Source organism: Lissotriton vulgaris, chromosome 1_1 (assembly GCF_964263255.1).
Source record: "Lissotriton vulgaris chromosome 1_1, aLisVul1.2, whole genome shotgun sequence".
In the NCBI taxonomy this organism is placed as follows: Eukaryota; Metazoa; Chordata; class Amphibia; order Caudata; family Salamandridae; genus Lissotriton; species Lissotriton vulgaris.
In genome coordinates, this window is record NC_141685.1 from 764648761 (window position 1) to 764674636 (window position 25876).

At 43.6% G+C, this 25876-nt stretch overlaps 1 protein-coding gene across 2 annotated transcripts in view; it reads right to left on the minus strand.

Annotated features, from left to right (window-relative positions):
• Positions 1–25876, minus strand: part of LOC147747789 (flavin-containing monooxygenase 1-like) — a 472774-nt gene that overhangs the window by 99514 nt on the left and 347384 nt on the right. The gene's annotated exons all lie outside the window — the stretch shown is intronic.

The window sequence follows — 25876 nt, forward strand, 5'->3', positions numbered from 1 at the left end:
TTTGCACTGGTTAGCGCCAAGTTTGTGATCCTAACCCAACACAAAATGTTTGAAAAGATCCCCCTACATCTGTTGGGTGAAATATTCTATCCCATGATGAAGGTGTTTACAATGTTCAATCCTAATACCATGCACAATGTGTGTATTTCTGTGAACTGGTTATTTTTAAAGCCATATTGATGTGGGGGCTTTCCACCTGAAGTGCAATACATTAATCCTATTACCCTTCACACATTGGCCTCTCCTGATACGTATACAGATGATGATGGCAACAAATCAGGCCATATTCACCCCTGTAAGCACAAACTGTGGATCAGAGAGTATGTTATGCCACCATCATGGCCTTCAGCATGTAGCCTTGAGCACCTGTCCTTCCTAATCCTTGCGAAAACTGCGAATGCGCGCGCACGCGCCCATGCACATTTATCACAAGAAATGCGCGGGTGCGCACGCATGCGCATTTTTTGCAAGGATTACCCAGAGACGGCGAGAAAGAGGAGGAGGGCAGCCCGGGGACGCTGCCGTACAGGTAAGGGGTTTTTATTTTACTTTTCATTAAAGTTTAATTAATTGTTAATAGGGGGTGTGGAGGTGGGTGGAGGCGGGTGGCGGAGTGGAGTTCCACGGAGTTTGTTCCCAACTCCGTGGACCTCCACGTAGTCCTGCTATACCAACTATGCCCTGGGTTAATTAGGAGTGTAACTTATGAACTTCAAGTAACTAAAGTACAATAGCAGCAACCCACTGACCTAGCCACATAAAATGTGTACTGGGACAAACTTCAAGAAACACACAAGAGCACACACCTTATGTCTAACACTCTCCTCCTGCCTCCAAAACCCTTATCCTGAATATACGTATTTGTCTCAGAATTAATTCTGACTTGATTAAAAGCTACAGAAATGCTTTCATGCTGCACTGTGGTTGCTTCTCTTACATGAACTCAATCTATTATTAGGAAGTCCACCTTCTAGTGCTAGACTAGGCGGGATCCGCAGCACATGGTCGTAGTGAGATAGTCTGGACTATGGTTTCCACTCCAGCCTAGTCTCTCAGCATAGCACTGTACGGCAGAGAGGTCAAGAAGATCAGCCCTACTACCCACTGGGCCTAATAACAACAGCAGCACAGGCTGGGGATGGCAACAGCAGGCTTAGTAGCAGTCTCAAACACAACAGCAGACTAGACTGAGAAGGAACTAAGGGGTAGTATCCCTAAAGTAGTACATTGGTTGGTGGTAAATACTAGGGGTGGGCGGAATTTGCAAAGTTGCCTTTCGCAAATTTCCGGGAAATGTCAAGAAATCTCTGCGAAAATGCGAAATTGTGCATGCTCGTGGAGATTTTGCTGTGCCCGTCGAAAGTATCGTCTGTAAAGTGGCGCTACTGTGTTTGCGTGACAATAATACCAACCTGGTCATCGTGTCTTGCTTTATTTATTTATTCTGTGTGCAACTTTCAACGCACTCCTGCAAAACGCATCAGCCATCTTCGTTAACCTGCAGGGGTATGGAGGCGGTCACATGACAAACTCGATGGCATCATACAATTTCAATGAGCTGGGGCCCGCTCGCCTGTGTCCATTCATTGGGAACCTATAGCCTCTGACCTTCCTCTGACTTCAGTTCTCTTACAGATAAGTTTGTGTGGAAAGGATACAGGAGCCCCGCCAAGCTCATCAACAAAACGTGGCCTGATATCGAGCCCCCCCATTGACGCCGCTTTCCGAATTCACCACAAGAACAAGCAAGAGGCATACGAGGGAATGTTCTTGTTCAAGGTACGTGGAAGGGGAGCAGTGACATGATGTGCCACAGATCACACCATCTGAGTGCTGCTCGCCACTGGAGCCGAGATCCTTCCAAATGCAGGACAGCTCAGGCTGGACTCAGGGTTTGTCTGCATCCAGCAAGAGGCTAAAACAGAGGCATTCTGTCCCACAACCCAAGTAATACAAAGGAAAACAAAATGAGCGGGCGTTTTTTAAGCTAAGGAAATAACTGTATTAGCCCGTGAGGTGCCTACGTGTTTAGTCTGAGGTTCGTGCTTTTAATCCCACTTTAATATTCTTTCAGGTTGACAAGACATGGGCCTATCGTGAGAGCAAGCTGGAGCCCGGCTACCTGAAGCCCATCAGTGAAGAGTTCCCGGGGTGCCCACCCACCAGGACTCTGTAGCGGAGTGCGCGGCCGGAGAGTGCAAGGCTGACAGTGTCATGATCTTCTTCAAGGGTAAGGGGGGAATGGGCTGGTGTAGGAGGGGGGAGGAGAGTGAGACACTTGAGTCTAGAGACTGTGAGCTCAAGGGGAGCAGAGTTACACGGTGCTGTGTTGTGTTACTGTGCACATCTGGTCCACAAAGGGATGGATTTGCATTCACACACCAGCATCTCAAAACATGCTATAGGTTGCAGAAGTGTGCACTTAAGGACTTAGGCTGCCAGAATATTTACTAAGGATGAATGTTTCAGTAAATAAACGCTGGCGTGGGCCGAATAGACACAACACAGGCAGGCAGGGAGGGCAGGAGGCACCTGCAGAGAGAGGGGGAGAGGACTCCCACATCCAGCAGCATGGCCACCGACTTTGCCCCCAAGATTACCCCCACACTGATGACCCCAGACCCGCACTACATCCCAGGGTAAGTGCTGGCCTGCAGAGACGCCGGGGAGTTCTCACCTTCTGCCTCTTCACAAAGATTTGACAAAGAGTTAGTGCCGCACAATTATATAACATTGTGCCTGTCTGCCCTGTCTCAGCTGTGTGTCTCTCACCCCTTACCCACCTTTTCACTCTAGCTACATAGAGCTAAACTAAAGCGCTGTGACACAGCAGTCAAAGCATGCTCGCGCTATATCCTAGCAACAGAAACAAACCTGCTGAAGACAGGGAGGGCTGTCTTTAAAAGATAGTAAAGCACAGAAAGTAAAGCCGCAAGCTGTATGGGGTGTGTGTGGGGGGAGGGGTGATCTTTAATGGAGGGGCACCCTTGCCTCCCACCCTCAGACAAAATTTCTGTAGTAAATAGGGCACGGGAGACAAAGTACTGCCATCAGATGTAAGTTTATTCTTGAGTAGGAACAGAGGAAAAACCTGACCAGCAGCGCCAGGAATCCAACAGCCACCCAACTGCCTTTTAGTAGAGCGCCCAGCCATGACAAAAGACAAGTCATCACGAGCCCAGCGCGAGCCACAAGCTTAGGCAATGAAGTGCATAATATAAATATAACACATCTCCTTTCTTTTTAACAATAAACATAAAAGAGTTAAACATAAAAATTAAGCATATGCATATACATTCCATAAACAACTGTTGTGTGAAGACATGTAAAGACATCCTTGTTTCTATTGTCATACAATTGTCACTATTGTCACTTTTGTCACTATCTACTTCTTTCCTAAAAATTCAAATAAAATTCTTTTAAATATGTAGGCAAAATTTTCTTCCAAATTGGTCTATTCTCCTCATTATCAACATTCCTTTTTAAATCTGGCTGTGACAAATCTAAATTTGGTTGTTTGTTTTTCTTTTGATACAGTGCAACCCTGTGGAGATTCCAAGTTTGGCCATTTTGTAATCTAACATAGTTACCACTAACTGATCTAACCTGAAAAGGCCCCCTGAATTTGTTAAACATTCTATAATTTCCACCAGGCTTCACCTTAACTAAGTCACCCTCAGATATGTTTGTTTTGTTACATTTACTTATATTGTGATCCACCCCTACCGCTGCCTTCTGCAACCATGTAGGAACCAACTTTGTACCTGCTGACTTTCCTCTCATATGTTCAAAAGGTGTCTTAGTCATGTTAAGATGTATCGTGGTTCGATATGCCCAAAGCATTTCTTTTATCTCTCTCTGAACAGGACAATTCCAAGCTAAAGCAAGTTGCATAGTGCCCTTGACCAACCTATTGACCCTCTCACAAAGGCCATTGCTCTGTGGGTTGCATAACGAAGTACGCAGATGTTTAAACCCCACATGATCAAAATATTCTTCCATCTCTCTAGACCTAAGTTGTGTTCCATTATCTGACAAAATCATAGAGGGAATCCCATCTCGTCTAAAAATCTCAGTAAGGACTTTAATAGTAGACTGTGTAGTAATGCTCCTCATGAATGCTACCTCTACCCATCTTGAAGTTGAATCCACTAGCACCATTGCAAACTTTTCACTGTCCTGCAGTTCATGAAATGGACCTATAAAGTCAATGCAAATTTTCTTCCATACACCTTCCTCAGATGCTATTCGCCCAAGTGAATGATTACTTGCATCTACTTGTAACCTTTTCTCTGATTCCCTACAATGCTCACATTGCTCCACCCAAGATTTAACCTGGCAATCTATTCCCGACCACCAAAAATTCTCTTTTAGACGTTTGGCAGTACGCGTTTGGCACAAATGACCTTCGTGAGCCAAAGCGATTATACGAGTTCTAAGAGATTCAGGTGGTATATACTTTTCACCCCTAACTAAGATAAAATCTCCCTGCATAGAAATTTCATCTTGCAATTGGACGTAAGGTCTGAGACTAAGTGGCACTGTACTTTGTCTGGACACACCCGCCTTACACATCTTAATTTAACTGCTCATAATCTGATCTTTTTTCATGGCCTCCATCCACTCCTCCTTGGTTACTGAACTAGGAAGATCCCCTGACAAGTCTTCAAGGTATGCCACCATATTTTCAGTTACCAATTCCATTGGCTCTGCTTTTGTGTCTGGCAACCTTGACAAGCAATCCACAACACTGTTGCACCACCCTGGCACATATTCCACATTGCACATAAAATCTTGCACACTGACTGCTAGTCTGGCTAATCTTCCCAAACAATTTGTGATGCCTCTGGAAGCTAACTCTTTCAACAAAGGTTTGTGGTCGGTCTTAAGCGTAAATAGATAAACCCTAAAATACCTTGTAGCCCATGCAGCTGCCAATGCCTCTCGCTCGATGACCGAGTAATTTTTATCACTTTCAGTCAAGGAACGAGACGCAAAGGCAACCGTGTTTTGCTGCCCACCATTTTTCTGTGTTAAGACTGCACCATTGCCCACTGAGCTTGCATCCACAGTGAGAACCGTGGGTAAGTATTGTACAAAACTGGAAAGGATATTTGCATTTAGAATATTTTTCTTAATTAAGTTAAAAGCATTTTTCTGTTCAGTTCCCCAAACAAACCCTTTTCCCTTTCTTAAGATATTCCTCAAGGGTTCAACTTTCCCTGTAAAATTTGCATAGTATTCCACCATGCCCATGAATGATCTTAACTTATCTTTGTCATCTGTCTCTGATACATTACATATAGCACTAACCAAATCTTGCTTAGGTTGAATGCCTTTCTCACAAACAAGGTATCCCAGATAGTCTACCTCATTGGCTGCAAATACACATTTCTCCTTGCGTAGTGTCAATCCAGCCTTAGAAAGGCATGTCAAAACTTTATCCAAAATTTAATTGTGATCATTAGAATCTAAGCCGTAAATCAAAATATCATCCTGGAAGAAGACTACTCATTCAATACCTTTTAGTACATCAGTGATAATTCTCTGAAATGCGCTTGCAGCAGAGGAAGTCTCTTGAATTGATACGTGCCCTCAGGAGTAATGAAGGAAGTGTATTCCTTTGAGTTTGGATGAAGCTTGATTTGATGATACGCGCTTTGTAGGTCGAGCTTTGAAAATATTCTACCACCCGCCCAAGCTCAAAACAATCTCATTAATATTTGGGAGCGGGAAATTGTCCATGATTACTGCTTTGTTTAAGCTCCTCATGTCCACACAGAAACGCAAAGATTTATCTTGTTTCTGTGTAATGACAACTGGACTCAACCATTGTGTAGCCTCTACAGGCTCAATTATATCATCATCAAGCAATTATTTAATGATCTTTCTCACTTCATCCCTAGCAGATAAAGGTATCTTCCGTGCAACATGTTTAACTGGTACAATACATTTCCTGGTTTTAATGACATGTTGATATCCAATCGCCTCTCCCAATTTTGTACTAGACACTTTTGCATGTTTGCTCAAAATGTTTTCTAAATCATTTGGCACAGTATATTCATTTTCACTATTAACACACATAACTGGTGGATCAGCCCTTGGATCTACTCTAATATTCAAATTGTACTGGTGTAACCAGCCTAAAATTGCAGGACCATGAGGGGAAACATAAACCTTGCCCTGGGTGACTCTCTCGTTGAATGTAATACATGCTTGAAAGAAACCAAGCACACCAATGCTTACGCCCTGATAACCTTTTTAAATCACGTCTGATGTAACCAACTCTGATTTTGTGCAAGAAGTTTCATATAAGCTCTTAGGAATTATAGTATACAAAGAACCTGTATCCACCATAAGTGATAAGGTTTCTCCATTTACCCCAAAATTTGCTTTTGGCCGAGATAAAACAATATTTTCAATGTTATTAAGGTCCCCTGCAGATGTGATCATCATGACCTCTGCTTCATCATCTTCAGTTGCCTTGCACCCTATAATTGCAATCTTCCTAGATGTCCCAGTCCTACACATACGTGCAAAGTGTCCCTTCTTTCCACATTTTAAACAGTCTTTAGTTAGGGCTGAACAATTCTTTGAGTTTGCCAAATGAAAAGGACTACCACACCTATTACACGAGCGTGCACTTTGTTTAAACATGTTTTGTACTGTAGGCTTATCGTACGAGGTAGTGGCCTTGTTCCCCTTCAATGTCTGCCTTGAATTTATAGGGTTAACAAATTCACATATATCACTTTGTAGAGTAGCAATATCCTGACTATTACCTTGTTGAATAGTTTTTAATTCTTTCATACATCTATCACTCTCTTCCGCTACTTTGGCAATAGTGATAGCTTCTGTAAGGGTTGGGTTTCTAGCTGCCCATAGTTTTTCCTGTGTTTTTTTACTGTAACACTGCACAATTAACTGATCTCTGATCATATCATCTTGTATATTACCAAATTGACACTTTACCGACAACTCTCTTAACCTAGAAACAAATTCATCTATAGTTTCATTTTGCTTCTGTGGTGCAGTATAAAACTTGTGCCTGCCCATAACTATATTCTCTTGCTTCACAAACCTAGTGTATAATCTAAATAATGCATCCTTATATACATCATCAATTTCAACTTGTGGATTTGGAAGGTATTTAAAAACTCTTTGACCCTCCTTTCCTAGTGCTCCCAACAATAAAGCCTTCTTTCTTACAGAAGTGAACTTCGCGCCATCTAGGGCCACAATATAATTTTCAAAAGCTTCACACCAGTCATCCCATTCCATAGATGGTTCTCCTGGGACACTCAAAAACGGAACTGGAGCTTGAATTGAATTGTTTACATTCATTTTCAACATAAACTAACTGTGGAATAATAAGTAATAAAGCAACACTACAATAACAAATAATGTGTGTGTATCACAGTTGTTGATAATGTGACACACCCCTGACGTCTTCAAAACAATGTATGTGTGTCACAGTCTGTGCTGGGTTAACGTAATGTCTGTATGTGTACCACAATAATGATATGACACAGCCGATGTTAATCTGTATGTGTCACAGTGCTGCATATAAACAAATTCCCTGCACAGCATAAATGTTTAAACGTCACTTGATGACTCTGTGCGCAGCATTCATTTTTGAACCTCACTCGATGACTCTGCGCCTGAAGTATCCAATCTTAATGCATAAAATATGTTCGTTTAAAAGAGGGCTGTAATGTTGAATCCACGTACAATTGGTAGAAAATAAGTTTATTGGTAAGAAGCACAGGAGAAAGGTAGGACACGGCCGACTCAGGACTTCTTCCCCAGCAACTGCCTTCACGGAAGCTAGGAAAGGAATCTTACAGCTATACAGAACGTTAAAGAAAAACAATTACAAAAGAATATTTAAAGGTACAACATGACACATCTTCTTCCTTATGAAACAAAAGAAAAAAAACCAAAAGAAATTAACAAACAAAATCCTCTAACCACTTAGGTTTGGAACAAACACGTTTCTTACACTCATCAGTATTACTGTTACAATCAATTTCATCAACAGAAGTATACGTTTGATCTATACAATCTTGATTCTGTGAAGCACTTTTGTTAGGTGTGATGGTAGGTGAATCAACAACAACAACATCACTGATGTTCTTAGAAGATTCATTACACTCATCAGAAATGGGAATGGTGACACTTTCTGAAATAGTAATACTTTCTGATACAACCAAGCCACCATGATCCTCATTCTGAACAAATTGGGATTTAAAAGTGACATTAGAGGAATGAGAAGGATAACTGGAATCAATCTTTGAATCTATCCTTCCTTTGTAAATAGCAATTCTTTTTAAATTCCATACCTTTCCATCACTCAAAAGAGCTGCATTCCGTAAAACTTTCTTGATCATCAAAGGTTCTGAAAATTGAGATTCACCTTTGCAAACCTTCCAAGGTTTTTTAACCTTGACCCACATACCAACTTCAACATCCACTGTACCTGCACCAAATTTATTGTCAAAATTCCTTTTATATTGTAAATGTTTCTCAAGGATATTGGTTCTGACTTTATTCATGCATATGTCTAGACAAGAGTTCTTATGTAAGCAATTAGGATTACATTTGGTTCTAGCAATATGACCTCTCATGATTTCAAAAGGTGACATTTTCAAAGCATCATAAATATTGGTTCTATAGGACCAAACAGCTTTGTAAACATAAGTTTCCCAATCTTCTTTTTTTAAACTAGCAATTTGAATAGCATTCTTTAAAACTTTATTAAATCTCTCACACAACCCATTTCCACTGGGATTATGTAACGAAGTGGTTCTGTGGATAATACCAGTTCTATCAAAATAAGATTTAGCTAATTTTAACATAAATTGTACTCCATTATCACTAATAATTTGAGTAGGGAGACCTTCTTCAATAAACACTTTGTCAAAGAAATCTAATACTGTGGCAGAATCAACTTTATCAACAATGGTGATGCAAGGCCATCTAGAAAAAATGTAAATAATAGAAATTATAAATTTATGATTATCACCTATGGGCCCCATAATATCCATGGCAACGGTATGCCAAGGACCTTCAGGAATCATAGGTTCACACACGTCAGGTCTTAGAGTGTTAAGTACCTTATCTGAATTTGAGAAAATGATACACTCACGAACAATGCTTTCAGCAAATACATCAATTCCCGGCCACCAGTACCATTGTTTAACATTTTGTTTCGTTTTGACTATACCACAATGGTCTTTGTCACACAACTGTAAAATGGAATTCCTTAAGGATGCAGGAGGAATAGCCTTGTCACCCCGAAAAATGGTATCATCCAAAATAAAAATAGTAAGTTCATTTCCTACTTTCCAAAATGGTTTGAGATCAGAAGAAATTATATTTTTTTCTATCCATCCTCCACGAATGAATGAGATTACAGAAACTAAAATACTGTCTTTTAAATACTCCTCATTCCATACCTTCTTATCAACACAGAAAGGATTTTCATCATGGATAAGGACAATCTGTAAAGAATCCCACTCATTAACCTCACACTCTTGTAAATCAGAAGGCAGCCGGGAAAGAAAATCAGCAATTACATTGCTTTTCCCAGGAAAATATTCAATTTTAATTATAAAATCCTGTAGACGCATAGACATCCTGGCTATCCTAGCCGTTGCATTGTAAAGACCATCAGTGGAAAGAAGCTTAGTAAGGGGTTTATGGTCGGATCTAACTATGCATTTCTTACCCCACAAAAAACTCCTAAAATGTTCTAGAGCCCAAACTACAGCTAGTGTTTCCTTCTCGATCACAGAGAATTTACTTTCTGGAATAGAAAGAGCCCTGGACGCAAACGCAACAATTAGTTCCTTACCCATACTATCAGTTTGAGAAAGCACACTGCCTAAACCTTTATTGCTAGCATCTACAGTAATTACAGAATCGAGGTCTAAATCAAAAGGAGATAATACTGGGGCATTAATAATGTCCATCTTGATACCATTAAATTCATCCTCGCATAAAGCAGACCACTCAAATCTGATTTTAATTTTGAGCAGTTGTCTGAAATTAGAAACTTTGCTAGAAAAGCCCTTAATGAATTTAGAATAAAACTCAACCATTTCCAAAAATGATCGAACATCATCCTTATTAGAAGGAGGAGGGGCTTCCTTTATAGCCTCAACTAATTTAGGTTTGGTAGATACTCCATCAGAACATAACACATGATCAAGGTACGTTACCGATTTAACACCGAAAAGACACTTTGAAAATTCAATGGTTAACCCTTTGTCTTCAAGAGTGCTTGGTACTTCTTCAAGAATAGAATTGTGTTCTGTTTTATCTTTTCCATATACCAGAATGTCATCTTGAAAATGTTTTACTTTGGGGTGTTTACCAAAAAGCTGATGCATTATGCGTTGAAAAATTGCGGCTGCGAAGGCTAACCCGAATGCCATCCTCTTAAACTTGAAACACCCCATAGGGGTAATGAATGCTGTAAGATGTTTACTATCATTGTCAAGTGAAATCTGATGGTACGCAGAGGAAAGATCAAGTGTAGAAAAAATAGAGGCACCATTAACTGAAGACAACATCTCAGAAATTTTAGGTAATGGAAATGTATCCATTACTATGTTGTCATTCAAACGGCGAAGATTTACACATAAGTGAATCTTGCCATTAGAACGCCTGGCAATGACAACTGGTGAAATCCATTCAGAGGATTCCATGGGCTCAATTATATCCTCCTTAACTAGTTTTTCCAATTCTTTCCCTACATCACCACGTATCAAAATAGGAATATTTCTTGCTTTGAAATTCTTGGGATTGGCATTACTTTTTAAAACAATGTGATGAGAAAATCCTTCGAAACAACCAATTTTACCACCAAAAACCTTTGGAAACTTCTTTAACATAGAATCGCCAATTTCTACACCGTCATTGATGACTAAAACAGGTTCAGGACTATTGGGATTCAAGATAATATCCAAATTACCTTTGATCTCTCCATCCGAGAACAGAAGGCCCATGTTTAGCAACATAAAGCTTTCCAAAAGATTCCCTCCCTTTAAATCTAAACTTCAAAGGTTTGAAACCAACCATATACATTTTTTCCCCAGAAAATCCTTCAGGAGCGATGTCTGATGTGTAGAGGTTATTTCCAAGGTAACGTACAAAATCAGAATTCCAGACATCCTCATTAAGATGCTATATGGAGAACCGGAATCAGCATAGATATTAATAGGAACTCCACCAATAAGCATATTGCAAATGGGTTTTTTGAGAATGTCTTTTCAATAAGAATCATTAATGTTGAATATATAAACCTTGTCAAGAGGTCTTTGAACACATTCATCTTCAATTGAACAATGCATTACTGTTTTAATACATTCATCCTCAACAGAACAGTGCATGACTTTTTTAACAATGTACTCATCATCACTGGAAGATGAATCACAAATAACTTTCACTTTTTTACGTTTAACTCTGTGGCAAGCTCTGGAATAATGTCCAATTAACCAACAATTTGAACATTTTTCCTTAATTGCTGGACACAATTTATAATTAGCTAAATGTGAATTACTTCCACAACGAAAGCACTTAAGATTATCGCTATTTTTCACTTCAAGAGGTTTGGCTTTAGATTCATACTTTTGTTTATAATTGGGTTTGTTCTGAACTTTGGAGATAGTTTGCTCAGAGACAGTTTTTTCCTCAATTTTAATAGCTTTGGCACTACGACCTGAGAGTTCAGCTTTCCAGAGAATGGCTAAAACATCTTTAAGATCGGAATCACCATTGATCCAAAGTCTGTCTTGAATCGATGGGTCTGAAGCATGCATAACCACCTGATCTCTTATAAACTGTTCTTGAAGATGGTCAAACTTACAGTCTTCTGCCATTTTTTTAAGTTCAGCAACATACACATCAATAGTTTTACCAGGTTGTTGTTTCCTGCGAAAAAACTTGTATCTGGTAATACCTATACACACTTTAGGAGAAAAGTGATTATCAAAATCTTTTAAAATATCTATAAATACATTTGAATCTCCGCCTCCAACACTTTTCGTCATTTCATCACAAACCTTTAAACCACCTGCGGCAAGAGAATGCAAGAATAGTTTTTTCTTTCTTTCTGGTTTCATTTTTCCTTCTTCCTCAATGGTATCAATAAAGTTTAAAAAATAAGCTTTCCATTGAAGCCTCTTATGCATGGTTCAATTCCAGAAGGCCAAAAGGCTTGTGGTGATTGAATAGTAAAGTTTTGGGTAGCCATGTTGAAATATGAATTACAAAGTCAAATCCAAACATTCAAAATTCAGAATTAAAGATGTAGATGACTTGAGCAAAATAAACAGATACTGTTGAAAATATTTTAATAATAATAGAAGGAGGCTTGTTCATAAAAATATCTGAAATCATCAATTGAAAAGAATTCCTCAAAACGCAGTGAAAAACAACATTCTGGATGAATTACACGAAGAAAATCATGCTAATTCCTCACTCGATATCGTTGCTATGGAAATCTCAAGATGGCCACCTAGCGTCTTACATCATCGCGTTACGCCGTGCGCAGCGTACGTAACGTGCTAGCATCATACAACAAGCAGAAGTCAGTACGCGCATGAAGAATCCAGACGGGGAATGTACTCGCGCTTAAGGTAACCGCTTATACTGCTTTTAAAAGATGCATTTGCAATTCAATGCGCCAGGAGATAATTACTCCGATTTAAACAGTCATATTTTTTAATCTCAATTTGCGCAAAGAGGCATGCAAAAATAAAACTTTGAAAGTTAATAAAAATTAAATGTGCAAAAGAGAAACGAAAGGAGAAATCCTTGTTAGGCAATGAATTCGCAAGCTTTACTCACACACAAGTTCACAAGAAGGTGGACGATTTCACTTCATGATTAGAACCGAAAGTTCTTTTTCCTATGAATCAATAAAAATAAATGTTGAATTCTTCTCTCCTTTGAGTAATTGTAATCGGTGAAAAAAAATAATGAATCAGGGTTCGAGGGTTTCCTGGTGCTTCTAGAAGATTGTCGCCAAGATTGTAATGTTGAATCCACGCAGAATTGGTAGAAAATACGTTTATTGGTAAGAAGCACAGGAGCAAGGTAGGACACAGCGTACACAGGACTTCTTCCCCAGCAACTGTCTTCACAGAAGCTAGGAAAGGAATCTTACAGCTATATAGAACGTTAAAGAAAAACAATTCTAAAAGAATATTTAAAGGTACAACATGACAAGGGCCCACTCACAGTACATCGCCCTTTTAAGAGGGATTGACCTTTTAATTTTAAACGCTGTGTGCGCTGTTCTTCGCGATGACCAGCTGCAACAACAGTTAATTTAGCTCCGTCTCACTTCAGGACATAGGGCAGCACTCTCCAGGATAAGCTTCCACCCCTTAATTTCCTTGCTTTTGCACGTACCTTTTCCGAAATAGGTTTTAGCGAGGTTTACTTCATTTTCAATCTGGCGTTGCGAGTAGATTCTTAACTGTCGATCTCTCCCTGCAAACGCCGTCGGGTTTCCTCGTAGCAGTCAGTGTCCCCGTCTGCCTCTGTTTTCCAACGGCGCCATAAAATGTACTAAATAGGGCATTGGAGACAAAGTACTGGCATCAGATGTAAGTTGATTCTTGAGTAGGAACCGAGGAAAACCCCGACCTGCAGTGCCAGGAATCCAACAGCCACCCAACCGCCTTTTAGTAGAACGCCCAGCCCATGACAAAAGGCAAGTCATCACGAGCCCAGCGCGAGCCACAAGCTTAGGCAATGAAGTGCATAATATAAATATAACAATTTATTTTAGGGGTGGCGGCAATTGCTGATGAAAAGTGCTCTTGGGTGTGCAGGAATGTGCACTGTGACTCTACGGAGGCCACTGTTGCTGCAGCGGTTGCTACAGCAATGACAAGTGTGTGCTGGGGTCACACTTTTAGAAACATCACTGGCACAGCAGGTGTAACGAGTGCCCGGCTGTGTCTGATTGTGAAGTGTGTGTTGTTGTATCCCACGTCTGCTTGCATCCATGCGGATCACAGGGCACCGGTTTAGTTAGGCGATTTTGTCCAGCATTGCAATAACACTCACTTCGTTTCACGGTACTGCTCAGGTGGAAAACCAAAATATTAAGCATCGGAATGTTCTGCGAGGTTCTGGATAAGTTTTAATATTTTCCATACACACTCCTGTTAGCCAAGCCAGTGCTGGAAGTGAGAGGGGAGCATCAGTGGCTGGCTGGGTGTAGTGTGGGCTGATGCAGGAGGCTGCAGTAATTGTTGTGTTGTGGGCTCTAGGCCCACATACTGCTAAAGGACTAACACCAACACACTGGATATGGTTAATCAACTGGCCACAAGCACGTGCGCTCGGGCCCTTTTATTAACAGTCTCACATCACTCATGACGCCTGTGAGGGATGCGTGTGGGGGTGCAGGTGTGCCCACTCCCATAGGAGAGTGGCTACTAAATCAGTGCCTGTCGAGACACTAGAAAGTGTCTCGCAGGAAACAACATTCCTCCAAAATTTTAATAAAACAAAAGTTCTATAGTTCAACCAGTAGGGAGAAATAACAATGAAATATACACCACAGGGTCCATCAATTTCTCAGGTCAGGCATCCAGAAGACAGCAGACCAGGACTGGGGACTCCGACTGTAGCAGGACGATCTCGGCAGGCCCTCATCAATTAACCTGTGTGATTCAGGACATGAACGCTTGCTTGGAGATGTCCGCTGCACTCTAGTAACAGGCCAGTGGAAGCATGCCCTTTGGTCCCAGGTGGCTCCTTGTCTCTGACCTTGATAATGTTATGTGGTGATTAACAACAGTTCATTAACTGGGTGCATCAAGATCATGCTTGGAGCCCATGGTGAAAGTTCACTGGATTATCTTTGGATCCGGAAGTCTCTCAGAGGCTGTCTTGGTGTGTCCGGTGACCTGACGGTGGGGCCATGTCTCTTCCAGCTCTCCTGCCAGGGGAGGGCCTTCTTCAGGTTCACCACGGGACTGCTGATAGGCTATGATTGGGGCTGCGTATGTGCCGGCTGCGGGCAGCTGCAAACCGCCGGTGAGCCAATAGCCAGTCTCTCTCACAAACCTCAAGGGTGTATGGATCTTGGTCAGGACATGCTCTCGCTGCCGTAGTTCAGCTGCAGACCAGGTTAGCAGTTGGCCTCTGAGTCTTCTTGTTGGCTAGCTTGGCAATGTTGTCGGACTCCATTCCATGAGTATTCGAGATGGTATCGATAGACGCAAGTGATGAGGACTGGAATGTGGTGAAGTGGAACAATGACGGGTGATGACTTGCCTTGATGGATGCAGGCGTCTAGTCAGGACTCAATCACCTGAGGGAGGGAGTGGCCAGGTACCCATGTTCTCTGGGGAGGCACTTGCATTCCTGTACTTTGACTTCTTGGCCTGTTGGGACTTTGATGACGGAGGACTGATGAACACGCCGAGGAAAGTACGACTTGAGACTCGGTTCGTGCAGGCTGTGCGGCTTACTCTCAGACACCCACTGTGCGGTTGCCAGTTCCTTCTCGGATTATCCCCCTCTTCCCTTGCTGTTGCTGTCAGGATTCATTCCTGTTGTAGCTTGGGTTTTCTTCATCGTCCGGTCCGGCCAATCACAACTTCCTCCTCTGACCTTAGCTGGTTGTCCAATTCTTGGTGTAGACCCTCCGGTCACACTTCCACGTTTCTTGCTGAGTGCGGTGTCATGCACCATGGCATGCATTTTAAATCGCCGTTTGTACTGTTAGCTTAATGATTACGATTTTGCACAGTATATCTTTATATTTGTGGGCACATTAGTAAATTTGAACTTACTGTCCTAGGGCACCGCTCATCTCCCAGTTCCACCGCAGCTTGTGCTGTTTGTCGTGGAGGGAGTGGACTAGCGCGGTACAGAGGGGATCTATCACCCTCACTTCCGGGGGCATCTTAGAGAGGTGACGGTCTAGTGGTTGCACTAGGACCATCAGTAGCCTCCTATTTAGGGCAAGGAAAATCGCCGCGCTGCAGCACTCACTTACACAGAAAGCTCTGACATGCTGACACGCTGTTAAATACCTGAGCACGCTATTGTTTCCAACCTGCATTATTGCATTTTAAATCGCCGTTTGTACTGTTAGCTTAATGATTACGATTTTGCACAGTATATCTTTTTAATTGTGGGGACATTAGTAAATTGGAACTTACTGTCAGAGGGATTCTATCACCCTCACTTCCAGGGGCCATCCTAGAGAGGTGACGGTCTAGTGGTTGCACTAGGACCATCAGTAGCCTCCTATTTAAAGCTCACATGGGGCTGACACCCAGCGGACGCGCGCAGCGGGCGCACCAATGGCGCGCCAAAGTTGGGCCAAAGGTAAGCCCGTCTGTGCCCGTCCGTGCCGTGGCCGGGCCTAGGGCCATCCATCACGACCAACCCACGTCTAATATCCTCCTCTCTAGAGACAGGATACTACCTTTGAACACTTACAATAGCCACTGTCATAAGACCATAAAAGTAGAGAACTGGCGGGGACCGACCTGTTGTAAGCACTGCAGGGAGGAGTTGACCCTAGAGGAACACATTTTAGTGCCAAACGGGTCCATTACCCTCCGAGGAGGACTTATTAATGCCAGATCTATGTGCAAAAATGGGGCACATATCTATGACTTAATTTCTGAGAATGACTTAGATTGGCTGTTCGTCACAGAGACGTGGCTTAAAGCCTGGTGCACCCCAGATATTGTATCAGCCTTGCCGCAAGAGTACTACATCCAAAGACTAGACAGGCAGAAACACCGTGGGGGGGACTTGCCATTATCCATCCAGTCTCGGTAAAATGTAATTCTTTCCAACTTCCAGACATTAAGGAGCCTGAAAGCTTGGGTTTCAGTTTACAAATACACAACTCCACTACTTTTTCTGGAGCCTTAATCTATCGCCCACCAGGCCAACAGAAAGACTTTCTGGATAGCCTGGCAGAAGTGATTAGTGATCTTACTCTCAAATTCGCCAGCTTCACACTGTTAGGCAATCTAAATCTCCATCTTGATTCGGCTACGAACTCAAACGCGTCCTGCTTTAAAGACTTAATGAACGTGCTGGGCTGACTCTACTGACACTGGCGTCTAGCGTCCTCCCTCATTCCAGCCGTGAGAGGGGAGGGCGAGCCGCCATCTTGGGGTGGGGTGTTCCACGAGCCTGGCCGGAGTTAGCGGTCCAGTGCTTGGGTGTGACAGGCCATAAGAAGCGATGTGCTTCCGGGAGCGCAGCGGACTGGTGCAGCGGGCGCGACGATGGCAAGCCCGTCTGCGCCTCGTCTGCGCCCCGGCAGCGCGCAGGGCCAGGTACTCTGTAAAAACTGCTTTGTATGAGACTGCTTCTCCTATCACGTACAATACTGATGACTTGAGGGCCCTCAATTGCAACCCCCTATGTAGTGGCGCCCCTTGGAACGTCTTAGACTTTACTTCACGAATTTGTTCTGGATGTCATTTTCGATTCAATCTCTCTGATCCCCACTCTACTTCCCAGTCTAATAAAGCGGGTGAGTCACCTATTCAAGCTGCTCTTATTAATGCCCGATCCTTACCAAAGCATTCAGAAGAAGTGCACAAACTCATCATTGACAAAGGTCTCGATATCCTTTTCATCACGGAGACGTGGCTGAATGAGAGCTGCGCCCCAGTGGTTGAACTGGCTGTTCCCAGAGGGTTCAAGATCACTAGACTGGACCGTAATATAGGCAGGGGAGGAGGTCTAGCTGTGACATATAGGGAGAAGTGGTCATTGATGAAAGAATGTATGGGGGGGTTGAGGATGGGGAAGCTTTGGAATTCTCCCTGGCCCTGTCCCCTAAATTTACCCTGGGGGGTCTGCTGATTTATCGTCCACCTGGTCCTCTGGGCACTTTTATCAAATCTCTGGAGGAGGTTGTTATCCAGAGAGCGCTTAGATTCCCACATTTTTTAATGTTGGGAGACTTCAATTTACACATGGACACGAGCCTAGCCCCCGGAGTAAAGGACCTGGAGGAGATCTGTAATCTTGGCCAATTGGTGCAACAGGTGCGCTCTGCCACTCATGTAGGGGGTCACTGCTTGGATTTGGTATACTCTAACTTTAACATTTTAATCGACCCACCCCTCCCTATCACTTGGTCAGACCACTTTCTAGTTCACTTTTCATGGGACATTAACAACATTCGTGTGCTGCCTAACCCCCAGTCTGAAGAACACCCAAGAAGAATTAACATTCCGGACCTGGTGGAGGCCCTCAAGCACACTGCCCCGTGAAAGCACAAAACTTGGATGATGCTGTTGATAATTTTTCATCCTGGATAGACTCTATTAGATCACTGCCAGAGTGTAAATGGAAAAATAACCGTAGGGCCACCCCCACATCCCCCTGGTATACTGACCAATTAAAGATTTTAAAATTAGGATGTAAGAACCGAGAGCGAGTATGGAGAAGGAATTATTGCCCCATTGCAAAATCGGAACTCCGAGTAGCTCAACAAAATTACTATGCGGCGATTAAGACGGCCAAGGGGGAATTTTACACGGCTAGAATTCTTAAAGCTAGGAATAATAGCCGAGAAATTTTCTCCATTGTTAAGAGCTTTACAGCCCCGGTGGCAGAGAAGATGTCAGCCCCGATCTCTACAGATTGGTGTGAGCAACTATCCACCTATTTTATTGATAAAATACAAAAAATTCAAGATAGTCTCAAACCCTCTGACCAGCCACCTCCTCTGCAAGCCGATCAACTCCTACTCGATCGACTACCTTCGCCTTCACTATGCCAAACAACAGTGGCTAAAACCAAGATGTCTAAATTTACTTATGTTGAGGAGATAGATGTGATGGCTATACTAAAAGCTCTGAAGTAGGGGTTCCCAGCAGATCCATGCCCTGCAAGGGTTCTGAGTGGAGTGGCCGAGGTAATTGCCCCTATGGTTACTGCGCTGGTCAACGAGTCATTAGTTTTAGGAAAGGTACCCTCCCAGTGGAAACAAGCCAAACTCCTCCCTTTGATTAAAAAACCCACAGCAGATCCGCTGATTACATCTAACTACCGGCCCATATCCCTTCTCCCAGCCCTTGCCAAAGTATGCGAGAAGGCCGCTTTTCGGCAGCTGGAGAGGTTCGTGGAATCCTCTGGGGAACTTCATCTGGCCCAGTCGGGGTTCCGTACCTCCTTTAGCACCGAGACTGCGCTTGTGGAGGTGGCAAAGGCCATCAGGGAGTGCCTGGACGGAGTTGGCAGAGCGGCTCTAATTTTATTGGACCTCTCTGCCGCGTTCGATAAGGTGCCTCACCTCCAGCTTTTGTCTAGGCGGGAGGACATTGGCATCTTGGGCGCGGTCCTTGGGTGGATCAGGTCTTTCCTGTCAGACAGGTCTCAACAAATCTGGTTACCCCCCTTTCACTCTTCTAACCGCAGGGTAGGGACTGGAGTACCACAAGGGTCGACCTTGAGTCCCCTTTTATTTAATGTCTATTTAACACCTTTGATTCTGCTAGCAGAGAACTTGGGTGCGCAGATAATGGCATACGCCGACGACACCCAACTTCTCTTTACCTGGAATAAGGATAATATCTGCACATCAGGAGTCCGTCAATGCCTATCCTCTGTATTTTCATGGCTGGCAAGAGCCTGCCTCAAATGCAATGAGGACAAATCGGAAATTTTGCTCTACGGCCAATTTCCAACTGACTTTAGGGAGTCCATTTGGCCCAGTGGATTACCTTGCCCCAAGGGAGAGTGTGGGATAGCTAAGAGCCTAGGAGTCTGGTTCGGTGCCGATCTATGTTTCAGTGACCAGATTTCTAGACTGGCTGGGACTTGTTTTGGCACTCTGACCACCCTTCGAAGATTCTTTCCCCTTCTCCCCCAAGCGGCCAAAGAAACGGTAGCCAGAGCACTTGTGCTATCCCGCCTGGACTACTCGAATGCCCTTTACAACGGGGCACCTGACTTTCTGATTAGAAAGCTACAGGTAGTCCAGAATGCGACGGTGCGACTCCTCTATAACATTCCGAGGAGGCTCAGCGTTCGTAAGCAACTGAGGGAGCTTCATTGGCTTCCAGTGGCCTAAAGAGTGCGTTTTAAGGCTCTGGTACTCGTTTATAAAGCCCTGCATGGACCTTGTCCACCCTACCTTGCAAAAAGATTTGCCTTTTACTTACCGACCCGTCAGCTGCGATCTGCCTCCCGAAGGCAGGTGGTTGTCCCCAGATTTAAGAGAGTTCGCCCGGGGGGGGCAATCTCTGACGGTAAGGGGAGCTCAGATGTGGAACGCCCTTCCTGATGCTCTAAGATATTCCCCCAACCTGATCAATTTAAAAAAATTGTTAAAAACTCACCTTTTTACACATTCTGAATAGCTGTCTCCTTGATCACTCTGACTCAGTTTCCTCACCGCGCCAGGACAGTCCCGACTAACAGAGCACGTTATAAATCAACATATAACATAACATAACATAACACTGGACCCCACCCATAAAAGAGGCCATATCTTGGACTGCATATGTACAAACTTAACATCCTTGAAGGTTAAAACACCTTGTACCCTGACCTGGACTGATCACATGTTCATCCCTTTCGATCTCTTGGTAGAAGGAAAAGTGGCTAGGAAGGGCCCTCCTAAAGTCGGTGTTCGCATGAAACAGGACTGGAAAAAAATAAGTAACAACCCATACCTACAGTGGATAGCAGTAGAAGGGAAACCCATACCGACTGGTGTCACGGAGATAGACAATAAAAATGTTAATCATTGGATTGAATTCCGTATTCACATCTAACATGGGCTTCAATTGGAATTCATAGAGCATATTATCAAGGCCATTATCGCCACTTTATCAGCAGTTTCCTGCTGATAAAAGCGGCGATAATGTATCGCCTGTCCTTGATAATATGCCCCCTAGAGTCTTCACTGAGTACCATTTGGTGGTAGGCTGATCTCAAACCTAGAGTGTAAAATACCCTTGTGCCTTACCCAACATTTCATTGATATTTGAGAGGGGAAAACAGTCTACTAGGAGGTTCTTGTTCAAGGACCTGAGATGGACACCCAATCTCGACTCCCCTGTTCCCCTCTATGCTACCATTATTAGAAAAAATCCACTGAGAGGATTCAACAGGTTATATAACCCCTTCTATGCATTTCACGTCTATGTGCTCATTCAACTCCCTCAAGTGCTTAATGGTACTTTTCTGATTTTATTTACTACAGGAATCTTTTTAAATTATCTTGTGTTCAAAACCTTTCTCACTGCCAAGCCTGTCTTCAAACAGAGCCCTGTGGAGTTCCCACAATATGCTGTACCTGGTCTGAACACCATCCTGAACAACCCTTGGTCCCGCCACCCCAAAATGCTGTAACCTCTCTTAGCTACATATACCTTAGTGAAAATCTCTCTATCTTTGTACGCAACCTTCTCTTGAAAGTAACTCAACATATCGATTGAGAAACCTCGATATGCAATTATGCGAATGCCACGAGGGGATAGGTCAATATGACTCCACTCCCTAGAGAACAAATCATGAGTTACACAGGTTACAGGTGACCCAGAATCCACAGTGACTACAAATTGTATCTCGCCTATTTTTATGGTGCATACTGGATCGCCTCCGATACCATCTTAATAGATAATACTACCCCACTTGCAGTGCCTAAATCATTTTCATTTGCCACTGCTGAAATTATATTTTGTTCATTAATTATTGCTACCTTTTGTGATGTTTTGTATACTCCTGTGATGTGGCCAACCATTTTACATTTTAGGCAGCTTTTACCTATGGCAAGATAACCCTGGCATTACCTAATGGGCTTTGGACCTCCACTCCATCTAAAACAAATACCATTAGTAATAGCACCACTTTTATCACATTTTCTCTCATCAACAAGTGATAAACCATTAGGTTTAGTTTTGGACAAGACAGCGTTTACAGTATAAAAATTATTTTTTTGCTGTTTTATATAGCACGAAGGAATATGAGCGCTTTACATGAGCACCAGTTGCATTACAGACAGACAAATTCATTTTATTTTTAGGCAAAGGGGATTAAGTGATTTACCCAGAATCACAGCATGTTTGAGCCTCACGCCAGACTGGAACCTGGTTCCCCAGCTTCAAAGTTGGCCGCTCTAGCTGTTACACCACATCCTCTCCCCAGTAATGTGTTTAAACTACCCTAATTCTTTGGAAGACATGATGGATGTTTCAATGCCCCTAGCAATTTCCAGCATTTCAACAAGGCTAGGGTTTTGACAGTATAATTTACCTTGCATTATCCTATTGAAACAGTTAACTACTTACCAGTCAAGTAAATACTGGTCTTGATTTCCATCAAGGTGTCATAAATCATTTGACCTTCTGCATCAAAACAATATACAGGATGACTTGTTTTCTGATAGGTTCAACATTGATACCCGTCACAATTAGACAACTTTCAAATGTTTTGAACCTTTGTTTCCATTTCATATTCTGTAATCAAGGTTCGGGAAAAAAGGAGACTGGTATATCTGACCACTGCATGGTATTCTAATTAGCAAGTAAACAGAGTAAAAGCTGAGGATAATTCAACCGTTAATGGTTCTCTTCACTAGTACATAGGATTGATTCTTCCAATGAGTTTCACTGTGACAACAGCCAATTAAAATGCAGCAGATTATCTAACCAGTGAGCAGAGCACAGAGAAACGCAGAGGAGTCTTGAGCTTCAATGCCATGTGGACCAAAGGAGTGAAAATGAGAGAATCCTGGTATCCTTAGTACACACACAGGACAGGCCCTTATACGTTCGAATGTATAGCATTCAGGTGTATTAATCAATCAATCAATCAGGGGGTTTGTATAGCACACTACTCACCCGTGAGGGTAGCAAGGCGTTGGGTGGGGGGGCGGCTCCAGATCAGTCAAAGAGCCAGGTCTTCATGTCCTTCCTGAACGTGCGCAGGGTCGGGGAGTGTCTGATGTTCACAGAGAGCTGGTTCCAGGTTTTGGCTGCGATGTAGAAGAAAGCTCTCCCGATGGTTCTGTTTCTGCGGATGCGGGGGTCCTCTGCCAAGGCATGGTCGGTGGAGCTTAGGTTCCTCTTGGGTAAGTGGAAGGATACACTCTTGTAGAGGTATTTGGGTCCGATGTTGTCGAGGGATTTGTAGGCGTGGGTGAGGAGTTTGAAGGTGATCCTCTTCTTGATGAGAGCCAGTGGAGGCCTCGTAGGTGTAGTGTCCCGAGGACGAGTCTGGCTGCAGTGTTCTGGATGGTCTGGAACCTGTGCAGAAGAGTCTTGTTGATTCCGGCGTAGAGGGCGTTACCATAGTCCAGTCTGCTGGTGATGAGTGTGTGAGTGACGGTCTTTCTGCAGTCTGGGGGGATCCACTTGAAGGTCTTAAGGAGGGTGCCAAGGCAGGTAAAGCTAGTGGAGGTGACTGCGTTGATCTGACGGTTCATGGAGAGGGAGAAGTCAAGGATGATGCCAAGGTTCCGGGCGTGGTCCGTAGGGGTGGATGGGCTCCTGAGGACGGAGGGCCACCAGGTGTTGTTCCAGGCAGAGGTGCAGGGTCCGAGAATGAGGACCTTCTCTGAGTTTAGCGTCAGGCAGCTGTCCTTTCTCCAACCTGCCACGTCATTCTTACCTTACTGGAAACATAGTCTGGTGTCCTTGGGATTCTTAGTGAGTGAGAGGATGAACTGGGTGTCGTCGGCATAGGATACGATGCTGCGCCCATGTTGTCTGACGATGGCAGCGAGGGGGGCCATGTAGATGTTGAAGAACGTGGGGCTAAGTGATGATCCATTGTGTACTCCGCAGTTGATTTCTGTGGGCTTGGAAAGGAAGGGAGGGAGTCAAATCCTCTGGGTTCTGCTGGAGAGGAAGGATTGGATCCAGTCGAGGGCAGCTCCTCGTATTGCCACGTTGTGGAGCCTAGCAGCGAGCGTGCGATGTGAGACGGTGTTGAATGTTGCGGAGAGGTCCAGAAGGATGAGGGCTGTAGTGTGTCCTTGATCGAGTAGCGTGTGGATGTCGACAGTGGCAGCGAGGAGGGCGGTCTCGGTGCTGTGGTTGCTACAGAATCCAGAATGGGAGGCATCCAGGATGGAGTTCTCTTCTATGAAGGCATTCAGCTGTGTGTTTACGAGTCTCTCAGTGACTTTGGCTGCGAAGGGGAAAAGAGAGATGGGCTGGTAGTTTTTCAGGTCCGTTGGATCGGCCGATGGTTACTTGAGGAGGGGTTTTACCTCCGCCCGTCGCCAGTCGTCTGAGCAAATGCCTGATGTGAGATAGGCGTTGATGGTGCATCCTAATTCGGTGAGATGACGGTGGCTGCTCTGTGGAATATGTGTGGTGGGCAGAAGTCTGCTGGAGCTCCCGAGTTGGTTTTCTTCATGGCCGCTGTGTTAAGTTCCACGGTAGCGGACTACCAGGACGTGATGGTCGGCAAGACGGTGGTGCTGGTCGTTGGTTGGCTGAAATTGAAGTAGAGGGCCTTGATATTCAGGTGGAGGTAGGAGCTGAGTTTGTCGCAGAGTTCCTGGGATGGTGTGATATCCGTGGATTCTGACATCATACCGTATAAGGCACGAATACTGCACAACGGAATGTGACGCAATAGTAATCACCACCTCTGAGGGAAGAGCTCAATGTTGGTTAGGGCGCTGTTCTCAGAGTTGGGATCAGTCCATGCTCGTTGCCAATTCATGTGGTAGGATAACTCACATGGAAGACATGCCAGTAAAGGCTTATATAGGTTTTATTACAACAGAGTAGAACAGCACACAACGTTCCAAAGTGATTGTACCAGAACCAGCCTCACTGAACTGGAACTCACACCAAGCGATGCCTAAACCAAGACTCTCAAAAGAATACACACGTTAAAGAGGTAATACATATACCATGCATCAAATAGGCAATGCCTAACTTAACAGTACATAACCCCCTCCCTGCATTGCAAACAATCCCCAACAAGAGGTGTTTTAGAATGTTGCATTGTTTGATAACGTCTGCTTGAGTTTTGAGATGTACTGTAACATCATTCACTGAAAGGCCCCTTAAAAGTTTTATCAAAACACAAAAATGAAAAATGTAAACATATTAAGTAACTGAGTTCAGTAGTCTTAAAAAAGCAGGAGCATTTCTTATTCACATACCAGCCACAAGGTGACAGCATGCGCAGCTACGAAAATGAGCAGGTTAGTGTAAATGCTGGCGAGGCGAAAGGAAGAAATGCTCTTTGAGGAGGTTACCCACCACACGGATTTAATCTACTGAACTTTGATGTACCTTTAAACTTCTGAAAAGCACTCACATATAGTAAAGCGGGTCCAATAATCATTAGGAGCCGCTCTGTTCAGCCAACATGTGATCCTGTCTGACTGGTTAAAACTTTCTGAACTTATGAAAGGGCTCCGAGTACTTGAAGAGCTAAAGAATAACAGGAGACCCTAAGCCCTCCAAAAATATGTGTCCTCGGAAAACCCAGAGAGCGGTAAAGGTACAAGTTATGCCTTCAAGGGCCCTCATTATGGTTACTACAGCGGGCGAGAGCGCCCTATTCAGCTCGGCCTCGCAGCGGCTCTCATTCACTTCTCCAGAAAATGAAATGAAACAAGCATTTGCAATGCAATAGGACTCATATTTACGTGAGATCTATTGAAGTACAGACGGGCGGAAAGGCACGAACAGGAACGGAGGGAGGGTGAGAAGTCACGGACTGCGGGAGGGGGTGGAGGGAGTCAGGGAAGAAAATTGTGTTCGGAGCAAAGGGACCAGTAACCATGGAAGGATACAAATGAGGACATGGCTGCCATGAGAAGGGACTAACAAGCCTTAAACCAATCGGAAGGCAGCATTTAGGACCTAAGCCAATGAAAAAGATG